This window comes from Micromys minutus (genome assembly GCF_963924665.1).
Source record: "Micromys minutus genome assembly, chromosome: 8".
NCBI classification, from domain to species: Eukaryota; Metazoa; Chordata; class Mammalia; order Rodentia; family Muridae; genus Micromys; species Micromys minutus.
This window is the reverse complement of record NC_137977.1, coordinates 6,519,562-6,534,234: the sequence shown is the minus strand read 5'-3', so window position 1 is coordinate 6,534,234 and position 14,673 is coordinate 6,519,562. Positions and strand designations below refer to the sequence as shown.

At 35.8% G+C, this 14,673-nt stretch overlaps 1 pseudogene across 1 annotated transcript; it reads left to right on the top strand.

Moving 5' to 3' along the window:
- Positions 1 to 7,255: 7,255 nt before the first annotated feature.
- Positions 7,256 to 8,399, top strand: LOC308423731 (ribosome biogenesis protein BRX1 homolog; annotated as a pseudogene). The gene has a single exon. The product of its transcript is annotated as a ribosome biogenesis protein BRX1 homolog (transcript).
- Positions 8,400 to 14,673: the final 6,274 nt, after the last annotated feature.

Below are 14,673 nucleotides of genomic sequence, written 5' to 3'. Positions count from 1 at the left end.
GTGGAGGCCTTGGATCCACTTGGGCTTCTGCTTTGTAAGGGAGATAATAATAGATCAATTTCATTCTTATACATGCTGTCTGCTAGTTAAACAAGAAAATTTTGTTAGCAATGTTGTATTTTTCCCCTAAATGATTTTGGCTTCTTTGTCAAAAGTCAAGTGACCATAGGTGTGTGGGTTCATTTCTAGGACTTCAATTCTATTCCATTTATCTACCTGTTTTACTATGTACCAACAACAAGCAGTTTTTATCATGATTGATTTGTAATACACCTTGAGGTCAATGATATTGATTCCACGAGAAGTTCTTTCATTGTTGAGGATAGTTTGTGCTATCTTGGAATTTTCTTTATTCCAAATAAATTTGTAAATTGCTCTTACTACATCTATGAAGAATTAAGTTGGAATTTTGATGGGGATTGCACTGAGTCTGTAGATTGCTTTAGGCAAGATGGCTATTTATGTATAATATATCCTGCCAATCGATGAATATGGTAGATCTTTTCATCTTTTCAGATCTTTGATTTTTTTGTTTTGTCTTAAAGTACTTAGAGATTTTGTCATACAGACCTTTTACTTGCTTGGTTAGGGTCACATGAAGGTATTTTATATTCTTTGTGACTATTATTAAAGGTGTTGTTTCCATAATTTCTTTCTCAGCAAGTTTATCCTTTGAGTAGAGGATTTGTTTGAGTTAATTGTATATCCAGCCACTTGGCTGAAGTTGTTTATTAGCTGTGAAATTTCTCAGTTGGAATATTTGGGGTCACTTAAGAATTTTATGATATCACCTGCAAATAGTGATATTTTGACCTGTTCCTTTCAAATGTATCTCTTCGACCTCTTTCTGCTGTCTAATTGCTCTGCTTAGGACTTTCAGAACAATATTGAATAGGTAGGGAGAGTGTGCAGCCTGATTTTAGTGGGATTGATTCAGTTTTCTCACAATTTATTTTGATGTTGGCTACTGGTATGCTGTAAATTTCTTATACTATGTTTAAGTATGGTACTTGAATTCCTGATCGTTTGCTATTTTTAACATGAACGGGTGTTGAATTTTGTCAAATGCTTTTTTAGTATCTAAAGTGATGATTGTCTCTCTCTCTCTCTCTCTCTCTCTCTCTCTCTCTCTCTCTCTCTCTCTCTCTGTGTGTGTGTGTGTGTGTTTGTTTTGTTTTAGTTTGTTTATATAGTGGATTACATTGATGAATTTCTGTATATTGAGCCATCCTTGAATCTCTGTACTAAAGCTTACTTGATCATGGTGAATGATAATTTTGATGGTTTTCTTCCATTCCTTCATCTGTTTGCTGTGTTTTCCTTTGTTTCTCTTAAGGCTTGTACTTGGTTATCTGTGTTCTCCTGTATTTCTGTAAGGAAGTTATTCATGTGCTTCTCCAGGCCCTCTATCTTCAACATGAGGCACAATTTTAAGTTCACATCTTGGTTTTCTGATGTGTTGCGATATAAACTACCTTCTGGTGGGGAAGCTGGGTTTTGATGTTGCCAGTTTGTCTTGTTTTGGTTGCTTAGATACTTGTGCTTGCTTCTTGCTATGTTCTTATCTTTGATGATAGTTGATTTTGTTGTCTCTTAATGTCTCTTCTGTGTGTCTGTGGGCTGTGGAAGCTGGAGGGTGATTGGTCTTGGGTGGTTAGCTCTCTATGGGGAAGCTGTGATTTCCACCGGTCATTGGCCGGCTCTAGCTCTGAGTGCAGATGGAGGCCAGAATGGTACAGACCCAAGTATCAAAAGCCCAGAGATTTCCCCCACCGCAATTTGCTAGGCGCTCCTCATCAAAATTTAATTAAGAAAATATCCTTCAGATTTTCCTACAGACTAATATTAGGGAGGCATTTTCTTAAGTGAGATTTCCTTCTCTCAAGTAAATTAAAGTTGAGATAAAACTTTCCAACAAAATGACTAAGTATATGTCGGAGTGCTCATCCATTGGTAAGTGGAGGAAGAAATTGCCAATGCATACATGCCAAGCAACCTCATTCAGAATGTGTAAGACATTTTACCATTTGACAAAATGAATCTAGAGTCTTTTTAGCTCAGTGGAGAAGGAGAGCATAGAAAGAAAGCCATGTGTTTGTTATTCTACTTACCTAATATGTCTTAAAGGAAACAACAGAAACAAATAAAAAAACTCTGAGGTCTGCGGTCTGCCACTGGTAGGATATTTATTGCTAAGATTTTAGCAGAGTAAATGAATGTGGTTGTTAAGAGGATATGCAGAATCATAGCTAAGAAATTTTCTGTAAGAGGGACTTCAAGAAATATTTAAATAACATGAATTTAAGATCTTTAAATACATTGGTTTTTAAAAATTTTTTACTTTATTTTTTGACATCACAATATAATTGCATTTTCTCCCTAACTCTTCATATGTACATTGTTGTTTTCTTTCTAACTCTTGGCTTTTCTTTCAATAATTTCTTGTTAAATTCTTTACACACACACAGACACACACACAGACACACAAGGTTCATGAATGTTTTAGAGTATTGGATATATCTATTATTATGCTTTTGTTTGTTTGTTTGTCTGTTTTATTTTTCTGTAGGCTTCCTCTGTTTGTATGGCTATCTCCTTTCTTAGTTTAGAGAAGTTTTCTTTTAAGATTTTTGTCGAAGATGTTTTCTGGCCAATGATCTGGCAATCTTCACCCTCTTCTTTTCTTTTTAATTTGTAAAAGTTTCTCTATATATTTTATTGGATATTTTATGAATGTTTATTTCAAATGTTATTCCCTTTTCAGGTTACCCGTCTGCTAACACCCTATGTAATCTACCCTACCCCTCCAACTCACAGTCATTCACTCCCACCTCACCACCTTCTCCTCTTTTATTATTTTTAAATTAATTAATTTATTTTTTAAAAATATTATAGCTCACAAAATTTGTTACATAATACTATATGATGAATTTTTTTTTTCTAAATTGGCTTCTTCTCTTATTGATGCCAGACAATGCCATCCTCTGCTACATATGTGCCTGGAGCCAAGGGTTACTTCATGGACATTCTTTGGTTTGTGGTTTAGTTCTCTAGGTGGGGCAGTCTCTGCTCCACACTTTGTCCTTATATTTCGCTTTGACAGGAGAAATTCTTGGCTAATAATTTGGAGATGAATGAGTAGCCCCATCCCGTTTCCTAAACTCTGGATGTAGTCTCTACAGGTTCTTCTTCTCATTTGCTGGGCATTTTATCTAATTTCATTCCTGTTGGCTTCTAGGAGACTATTTCTTTTCTGGTATCTGGGACTTGCTGGTGACTCACACACCTCTGGTCAAATTCCTGAACCCTTGTATATCATCCCTGACTCCTCCTATACCTAATCCTAGCATCCTTTTGCCTCCTTCCATTCCTTTCTTCATCCTAAATTTCTCTCACTCTCTATCTCTCTTGAATATTTATGTTTTTAAAGCAGCAAACCATATATACAGTTATTTTTGATAAATTACATTTTAAAAATGTTATGTAACCCTGACGAAATAAGGACAGGCCTTAAATATAGAAATGTATATAAAACAAGGAAGCACAATGCAGTGAAAACACAACTAGCTTAGATTAGTTAAAGAAAACAGAAAAATATAGTTGGTTAAATGCATACCCAATAGCGAAATCTAAAGAGAAAATGAAATGTCTTCTAATATATGGCTTTTTAACTGGCTTCATAGTCTAATAAAACATTTTTAGTCTATGTGTAACATCATGAGTTTTTTTTCTGTTTAATAATGTGACAGTTACCTTTTTATAAAAAATATAAAGACACATTTTCTGAAACTTTCCATATTTGCTTTTCTCATATCATTTGTAAATTGTCTCATTATAAGTTGGTGCTATTTCCAAATTCTGTATATTTTTGGCCCCGACCCCATAGACAATTGTCACATCTCAATGCCTTTACTTTAAAATGAATCTCAATTATATTGTAATAATTTCATAATGCCAATATTCTGATGGTCCTTCTTTCCTAATTTTATACTAATCTCTTTATTTGTGCTGTATTTTTTCACTTAGTACAGAATATGTGACTCAGTTGTTCATTTTCATTATCACAGAACAACAATTTAATTCAAATTGGTACTTGCCAGTATGCTAGATAATTAAGAACCCATAGTCTCAGACCTCTTGTGCCAAAAAATGCACACTTTTGTATTATTGGTTTAGTATAAGTCTTAAAATTGTGATATGACTGTTCATAAAAACAAGTAATAATTGTTTGAAATAAATTTTTAGCATTGATAAACATATGATCTGGACAATTATATTTGAGATACAAACTTTTGGCCATCACTCCAAACTGTATGCCACTAACATAATGGATGATTAAGGGTCACAAAAATGTGTTGAACATCAAACACAAAAAGCAATACCATTTAAAATAGTACAGTAATTATTGAGTTTTTAAGATTATACAGAAACAATCACTGTTACTGGCTATGTTCTCTTTGACCTCTTTTGCACATGTTGATGCATCTTAAATTTCCTTTTTAATGGATATTCACTGTCATTCTCCCCTGTTGCTTTTTCTTGTGTTTCTTTCTTTCATATCATGTTACTAAGAAATATCCCATGCAGTGATGAAGCTTTTAGATATCTCCTCATGGACAATCAATTTGCTGGATCTCTATTTCTGGGTAACAGTTTGGTTAGCATTTCCTGTGTGAGAAAATTCTTTTGTTCTAGTGTATAATTGGTTCCCTATTGTATCATTTGACTCCAGACTGTTTCCCAAAAGGCTATGGGTTTCTTGGCATTTTCCCCTAACTTTAACAAATGCTCTTATTCTTTTCCCCTCTTTGTTCACTGCCTTTATAAAATGAAGTTATAAATGAAAGATATCCTTTCTGCCGTCATCATGATTCATCCTAAATAGAAAACCGATCTGAGTGATTTTTGTTCTTTCCCATTTCTAAACAGAAGGGAAGCTTCAGGGTCATCCTGAATTCATATTGATTTCACATTTGTATCATGAAGGATGTAACTGATACCATCGTTCTGTAGAAAAAAATTTGTTCAGAGTTTTTATGTTGAGAATTTGTTTGAGATCAACTAATTTTATAGCAGCATGTAGAAATCTAAAAATTTTCAGAGATGTTCTGTTCTACTTTCATAGGTAAAAATAGTTGAAATGTATTATATCAAAAATGAACTCTTTTTTATATGTTTTAAAGAATATTATTTTTCTCATCCCTCTCATGTCTGAAATTATTCTGGCTTCTAGTTTCTGCCTGCACCCAGAGCTAACCTAGTACTAGAGAATTTTTACCCATATGCTGCTGGAAGAGAGCAGGTCTCACAAAAGAGCTGACACATCTTAGAGCACAGGTGAGATCACCACCTCTGCTCAACTTCTAACCCAAGAGGGGCACTCCTTGAACACTCATTACACAGGACTGAGGAACAGTCAGGGATATGTTTCTTCTGGTTTCTGTTTGCACCCTATGCTGACCTTGTGCCCAGTTATCTGTACCCATACCCTGTTAGGAGAAAACCTATTACCTAGTAGTGTTGATGCACAGGCTTAGAGAAGAATCAAGCCACTGTCAGAATTAGCAAACTAGCTAACATCAAAGATAAACAGATGGCAAGAGGCATATTCAAGAATCTGTGCAATAAAAACCAAAGCCACATGGCATTATCAGAACCCAGTTCCTCTACCACAACAAGTTCTGGAGACCCCAACACACCAAAAAAGAAAGATTCTGATATAAAACTGATTTAAAATCACAACTCATGAATACGCCAGAGGACTTTAATAAGGTCACAAATAATGCCCTTTAAGAAATACAGGAAAACACAGGGAAACAGGTAGAAACCCTTAAGAGAAAACAGACAGACAGACAGACACACACACACACACACACACACACACACACACACAAACACACAGATACACACACACACACACACACACACACACACACACACACACACACACACACACACACATTCCTTTAGAGAATTACAGAAAAAAATGAGCAAACAGGAGAAGGAACTGAAAAACAATCCAGGAAATAAAAACAATAAAGAAATTACAAAGGGAGACAACCCATCAGATAGAAAACCTAGGAAAGAGATCAGGAGTAATACACAACCATCATGAACAGAATACAAGAGATCGAAAAGAGAATCTCAGCGGCAGAAGATACCATAGGAAATATTGACACAACAGGAAATGGTAAATGGATAAAACTCCTAACCAAAACCATCTATAAAATGAAAAAAAAAAAAAAAACACTATGAAAAGATTAAACCTGAGGACAACAGGTATAGAAGAGAATGATTTTCTCACCTCAAAGGGCAAATAAATACCTTCCGCAAAATTATAAAAGAAAACTTCCTTAACCTAAAAAAAGATATGCCTATAACCATACGAGAAGCCTAAAGGACTGTGAATAAATTGTACCAGAAAAGAAATTCCCAATATAATGGCCAAAACACTGAATATAGATAACAACAACAACAGAAACAAGAACAAAAAAAGACCATTAAAAGTAGTAAGGAAAACGGTCAAGTAACATACAAAGGCATGCTTATCAGAATCACACCATACTTCTCAACAGAGATTATGAAAGCTAGAAGAACGCGGGCAGATGTCATACAGATGCTATGAGAACACAAATGGCAACCCAGGCTCCTATATCCAGCAAAACTCTCAATTCACATAAATGGCAAAACCATGATATTCCAGGACAAAACCAAATTTACATAATATTTTTTCCAGCCCTACAAAAGTTAATAGATGTAAAACTCCAACAAAAGGAGGAAAAACACACCTTAGAAAAACCATGAAAGTAATATTTTTCAACTAACCCAAAAACAGCCACACAAACACAATTCACCTTGAACAACAAAAATAACAGGAAATAAAAATCATTGGTCCCTATTATATCCTAACATCAGTGGACTCAATTTTCTAATAAAAAACATAGACTAACATACTGAATACTTAAGAAGGACCCAACATTTTGCTGCATAAAAGTACCACACCTATGTGACAAAGACAGATATTACCTCAGAATACAAGGCTGGAAAACAACAAGCCGGAAGTAGCCATTGGAATACAGAATAAAATCAACTTTTGACTACAAATTATCAAAAAAGATAAAGAAGACACTTCATACCCCACAAAGGAAAACTCTACCAATCTGAAATCTAAATTATGAATATCTATTTTCTAAATGCAAGGGTGCCTATATTCATAAAAAAAAAATTCTGACAAAAGCACAAAGCACGAGGCAAGATGGCAGAAACCAAGAGAAAGCGGTGTGGGGGCCTGGAGATTCAAGCAAATAAGCAAAAAAAAAAAAAAAAAAAAAAAAAAAAAAAAAAAAAAAGCCTGAAAGATGCTGGGCAGCCAGCTAAACAGGCAGATGTGGCAAAAGAGGAGGAGGAAGATAGAGATCGTAATCCAGGGCCCGTTTGTAAGGGCAAATGGAAAAATAAGGAGCGGGTCCTCATCCTTTCCTCCAGAGGAATAAATTTCAGAACAATACAATGCAAGACTTGAGACTGTTGATTCCTCACTCTAAAGGAGATACTAAAATGGATCGTAATACAAATTATTTGTGATAAACAAGGTCTGTGAAATGAAAATTTGCAACAAATGCATCTATTTTGAAGCTAAGAAAAAACATCTGTATATGTGGCTTTCAAATTCACCTCATAGGCCATCTGGCAAATTCTTGGTTCAAAATATTCATACCCTGGCTGAGGTAAAGATAACTGGAAACTGTTTGAACGGGACTCAGCCCCTTTTGTCTTTGGACCCTGCTTTTGATGACTAGCCACATTATGCTTTGTTAAAAGAATACTTAATTCAGTTCTCTAGTACTCCACGTACCATCCCAAGAGTCAGCCATTTGTGGACCACGTGTTTACGTTCACCATTCTAGATAACAGGATAAGGTTTCAGAACTTCCAGATTGTAGAAGAAGACACTGCTCTAGTGGAAATAGGACCTCGATTTGTCTAAAATTCATAAAGATTTTTTAGGGAAGCTTTAGAGGACCAACCTTATATGAAAATCCTCATTACCAGTCTCCAGATATGCATCGGTGTGTCATGTGGTCCCTCACAGCTGCAAAGTACAGAGACAGACAGCAAGTGAAGATGTTCAGAAATTGAGGAAGTAAGAACCAAAGACTGTTCTTCCACATGATCCCACTGCAGACATGTTTGTTACACCAGCAGAGGAAAAACCAAGAGATAAACAGTGGGTGAAATCAGAGCCAAAAGTAGACCTGGCAGCAAGAAAGAGAAGGATAAAAAGAGCATCTGAAATTGCAGCAGAAGATGAGCAGAGGGAGTGCAAAATGAATCCCTGGATAACTATCTCTTTTAGTTACTGTGTATTTATTTTGTATTCCATGTGTAAATGCTTTTAGTATACAGAACTAGATATGTCTAATTAGGGTACCACTTTTAAAATTTAAAATCTTTGAGTCAGTGTTGGTCTTTTTCTAAATAAAGCATCTTCAGAACTCACCAGCTATTTTACTTTTTTTCAGAGCCTCATTTACTATTAAGTCTTTAGCACACTTAGCAGTTGGCTTGCCCTGTTTGCTTAGAATTGTAGTTTGGTTAAGCCAATTCACACAGACTAATTGGGTCTGTAATTACAAAGAGATTAGAGACTGTGGATGGCAGAGTGGAGGACGATGGTCATTTCACTGAGCTTTTTCTGCTGATGTCACTACTGCATGAAGCCTTGGGAAGCTGATGTCTGATTGTTCCAGGATATTTGATCACACTGAACCCCAAAGTTGTGTTTACTAGAAAAATCTGTTTCTAGTTATGGTTCATCCTTAGTACACACTTTAATCTTTCTGGCCAGAATACCAACATGCCTTTAGTACACACCATTAATCCCAAACAAGGTAAAATTAGTCTGTAGAAGGAAACACCCATGTTTGAAAGCAATATATAATTAGGTAGTAGACAAAGTAATAAATCAGAAAGATGAGACAGAATAGATTATGCCCAACTCATGAGAAGAGTGGCTTTCAAAGCAGCAGAGAGAAGGCAGTTTTACTGGGACAGTTGTACAGAGAGATGTTGAAGAAAGAGCAAGCCAGAAAATTAGACCAGATAACCAGAGTTAATTTGAGGCCAAGCACAGCATAAAGAGGCCAAGAGAGATGTCAGATTGGATCAGTCAGCATGAAGAGTTTGAGCCAGAACACCTGAGTTGAATCAGCTTGTTAGAGATTAGAACTAGAAAGGGTGAGTTTATTCAGTCTTGGTCTCTTTAGGCTAAAAGCATTCTAGACTTAGATTGTACAGAGACTAGAAGCTTCCAGGACTGTCTAGGTTAGACTGAGGAGGTAAGCCTCAGAGATAATTAGAATAAAAGTTAATTTTACATCTGATCATTTCAGTACCTACACCACCAGTGCATTTAACTCTTAGGTTTTGAACAACTAATTCTTGTTTGTAAGCAATTTTAAATTTATTCTAGACAATTTCAAATTCTAGAGAACAGTACCAACCTGATCCACCAGCGATGATGAGGCTGGCTGGTGAGACGCATGACCACAGATGTTTTACATACATATGTGTATACACACATATATGCTAAATTGTATCAGATGGTTTTGTCACACTTAACATTGTGTTTTCCTACATCTGCAGCATGCTTACTAACTAAACATAGGCTCTATTCAAAGATATTTAAGTGTTTGTGATTCTAGTACGATACCTGTTGTATATATTTCTGTACAGAAATCTCTTTGTACAACACTTGTTAAATAAAACTCTGGTCAAAGGTTTTTAGCAATAGGCTTTCTGGTATTTTTTGTAAGGTCCAAAGTTGTACCTTTGCAGACATTAGAAGAACCAGATTCTTGTACTCTTGCCTGAGAATACCAGTTGCAAAATAAAAATATTATTTTTGTGGGAGTGAAAAATAGCACAAATCACATATTGGAACTCACAAAATAATAACAGGAGACTTCAACACTGTACTATGGACAGATCATAAAGACAGAAACTAAATAGAGACACAGTGAAAGTAACAGAAGTGATGAATCAAATGGATTTAAAGATATCTATACAATATTCCATCCTAAAACAAATTAATATATCTTCTTCATGGCACCTGCTCTAAAACTGAGCATATAATCAGTTACAAAACAGGCTTCAACAGATACAAGAAGATTGAAATAATTACATGTATATGATCGGATTACCATGGAATAAGACTCATCTTCAATAACAACAAAAACAAGAAAAAGGCCACATACACATGGAAGCTAAACAATGCTCTATTCAATAATAAATTGGTAAAAATAACAAAAGAAATTAAAGACACAATATACCCAAAATTATGTGACACAATGCAAGCAGTGCTAAGAGGAAACCTCAAAGCTCAGAGTGACTTACAAAAACAAACTGGAGAGTTCATACACTATCAGCTTGACAGTACACCTAAAGGCTTTAAAACAAAAAGGTGTAAATGCACCCAAGTGGAGTAGATTGCAGAAAATAATAAAATTCATGGCTGAAATCAATTAGGTAAAAACAAAACGAACTATACAAAGAATCAAAAAAACAAGGATTTGGTTTTTTGAGAATATCAACAAATAGATAAGCCCGTAGATAGACAGGCTAGAGAGAAGAGAGACAGTACTCAAATTAACAAAATCAGTAATGAAAAGGGAGACATGAGAGCAAAAACAATTCAAAAAATCATCAGATCCTTCTACAAAATCCTATACTGAAAAAACTGGAGACTCTAGATGAAATGAAAAATTTTCTAGACAGATAACAGGTATCAAAGATAAATCAGAATCAAATAAACCATCTAAACTGTTCCATAATCCCTAAAAATTGAAGCACTAATCAAAAGTCTCCTAACCAAAAAAAGTCTAGAACTAGGTGGGTATAGGGCAAAATTCTATTAGACCTTCATGGAAAACCTAATATCAATACTCTTCAAACTCTTGCACAAAACAGAAACAGAAATAACACCACCCAGTTCCTTCTATGAAACTACAATTATGCTTATAACTAAACAGTACAAAGAAAGTAAGCTTCACACTTATTTCCCCTATGAATGTTGATGCAAAAGTACTGAGTAAAATTTTGCAAACAGAATCTAAGTACACATCAAAATGATCATCAGTCAAGATCAAGTAGGTTTCATCCCAAGAATGCAGTGATGCTTTAATGTATAGTAATCAGTCAATGTAATCCACCATATTAAAAAAAAAAAAAAAAAAAAAAAAAAAAAAAAAAAAAAACCTCAAAGGAACAAAAAACATGAACATCTCATTAGATGCTGACAAATCATTTGACAAAATTCAACACCCCTCCATGTTAAAAAATCTTAAAGCAATGTACATACACAAACATAATAAAAACAATATACAGCAAACCAGTGACCAACATCAAACTAAATTGAAAGAAACTTGAATAATCCAACTAAAATCAGGGGATAGATGAGGAAGCCTACTCTCTCCCCACATACTCAGTATAGAAATCAAAATTCTAGCCAGAGCAATAAGACTACAAAGGAGGTCACAGGGATAGAAATTGGAAAGGAAGAAGTCAAAATATCATTATTCTCAGATGATACGATAGTATTCTTAAAATATTCCAAAAATTCCACCAGAGAGCTGCTAAAGCTGATAAACGTCTTCAGCAAAGTGACTGGATATAAGATTAAATCAAACAAATCCCTGACCTCAAGCGGTATAACACATCATGCTATAAAACTGCATGGTATCTGTACAGAGACAGGCATGAAGATCAATGGAATAGAAGTGAAGACCCTGAAATGAACTCACACGCCTATTGTCACTTGATCTTTGACAAAGGAGGTAAAAACATTCAACAGGAAAAGAACAGACTTATCAACAAATAGTGCTAGTTCAACTGGCAGTCAGCATGTAGAAGAATACAAATTGATCCATTCCTATCTCCTTGTACAGAGCTCAAGTCCAAGTACATCAAAGAGTTCTACATAAAATCAAATACACTGAAACTTATAGAAAAGAAATTTGGGAAGAGCTTAGAAAACATAGGTAAAAGGGAAATTTCCTGAACAGAACATTTATGGCTTATGCTCTAGATCAAGAATTGTTGGGTGAGACCTCATAAAATTACCAGGCTTTGATAAGGCAAAGAACACTATCAAAAGGACAAAACAGCAACCAAGAGAATGGGGAAAGATCTTTACCAATCCTACATCTGATAGAGAGCTAGTATCCAGTAAGTACAAAGAACTCAAGAAGTTATACTCTAGGGAATCAAGTATCCTATTAAAATGCATTGCTGAGCTAAACCAAGAAATCTCAATTGAGAAGTATCAAATGTTTGACAAACATTTAAAGAAATGCTCAACATCACTCATCATCAAAGAAATGCAAATCAAAATAACCCTGAAATTCCATGTCACATATGTCTGAATGGTTCATATCAGAATACATACAGAAATTGCAGTACATTTACACAATGGATAACTACTCAGCTATTAAAATCCATGACTTCATGATATTCCTAGGCAAATGGATGGAATTGAAGGTTTCATTGTGAGTGAGGTAACCCAGTCACAAAACAAAGTTAAGAGTATGTACTCACTGATAAGTGGATACTAGGCCAAAAGGCTCAGAATACCCAAGAAACAATTCCCAGATATTATGAAGCTGAAAGAGAAAAAAAGGCCAGAAGGTAGATGCCTCAGTCCTTCTTAGAAAAGAGAATAAAACACTCATGGAAAGAAAGAATGGCACAAATAGAGGAGCTGGGATTGAAGAACAGATCAGCCAGAGACTTTGCCTCCTGGGAAACCATTCTATATGCATCCATCAAGCTCATGCACTTTTGTTGATGTCAAGTAGTGTTTACTGGTAGGAATCTTATTGGATAACTCCTCAGGGCTCTGCATGAGCCATATTAATACAGAGCAGGGTGCTTGTGGCTAACCATCAGACTGAACTCAGGGACACGAGTGAAGGATCTAGAGAAAGGAGTGAAGGTGCACAAAGGGTGTGCAACCCCATGGGAAGAACAAAATTATCAATTAACTATACACACCACAGGTTCCATGGACTAAAACACCAACAGATAATTTCACATGGAGAAACCCATGGCTCCAGGTGCATATGCAGTAGAGGGTAGCATTCTCTAGCATCAGTGGGAGGAGAGGCCTTTGGTCCAGTGAAGGTTAGTTTTTCCAGTGTAGGTTTATGCCAAGGCAATTTGTTGGGAGAGGGTATTTGGTAGAAAGAGCACCTTCATGAAGACATTGAGATGTGGAGGGGTGATGGGATTGGGGGAAATGGGATAACATCTAAAATGTAAATACAGAGAATATCTAATTTAAAAAATAAAGAAAAAAAGGATCATGTAAGTAAGTGTGAACATGTCACTTTGCATAATATTTAGAATGGGAGTGTAGTGGCTAGTTTCATACCAACCTGATGCAAATTAAAGCCATCTGAAAGGAAGAATATTCAAAAGAGAAATGTCTCTACGATTCAGCCTTTCAATATTCTCCTAATTACTTATTATTGGTTTACAGTCTAGCCCATTGTGGGTAATGTCTGCCATGGGTCCTGAGTTCTATAAGGAAGGCCGTGAAGAGGCCATGAGGAGCAGGTCAGCAAGCAGCATGTCGCTTTGGCCTTTGCACCTGTCTCAATTCCAATCTTTTGAATTCCAGCACTGAGTCACTTCACTGTAAATAACGATAAGAACATGTAAGAAAAATGTGCCCTTTTTTCCCCATTGTTTGGATGCTGTTTTTCATCATAGTTATACAAGCCCTTTTTAAAATAAAATTCATACTGGGAGTACGAAATTGGTGTCACAGCCCTAATCATTTCATTTTAGTAATGATTGTGAAAAGATTTTGACCTTTAAGCAACAAAAACTGTGAAATGCTTAAGACTAGATGATATTTTTGCTACTTGTTTTTTGTTTGTTCATTACTACTGCTGGTGTTTTTTCTTCATTTATCATTGGAAACTCTATATTTACATATAAGATATTATCCCTTTCTCCCACCCAGCTCCCCTCCTCCTTCCCCCTCCATTTCCCTTCAGAAAGAGCACCCCCTCCTAATCACCCTCTTGACCCCATTGCTAATTGCTTGGTTTTACCCTACACTGGGAAAACATGCCCTCCCTGGAACAAAGGCCTCCTCTCATATTGATGCCAGACACTTGTTTCTTCAGCTACATATGCAACTGGATCAATAGGTATGTCAATGTCTGCTCAGAGGTTGCTGTTTTAGTCCATGGGAGTTTTGGAGGGTTTGGTTGGTTGATAATGTTGTTATTCCCATGAGAGTACAACCCCTTTAAGCTCCTTCAGTCCTTTCTTTAGCACCTTGAATGGGTTCTCCTTGTTTAATTCAATGGTTAGCTGCACGCATGCTCAGCTGTACCTATATGACTCTGACATAGTCCCTGAAGAGGCATCTCAAACTGGTTCCTGCCAGTAAATATTTCTGGGCATTATATATAGTGCTTGGATTTGGTGGCTGCATATGTGGTGGATCCCTGGGGTGGGTGGGTGGGGGCTTCTAAATGATCTTTTCTTCAATCCCTGTTTATTTAACATTGCATTTCATCCAGTGAGCGTTTTGTTCTTACTTCTAAGAAGGACTGAGGCATCCCTATTTTGGCCTTCTTTTTGAGCTTCATAATATCTGTG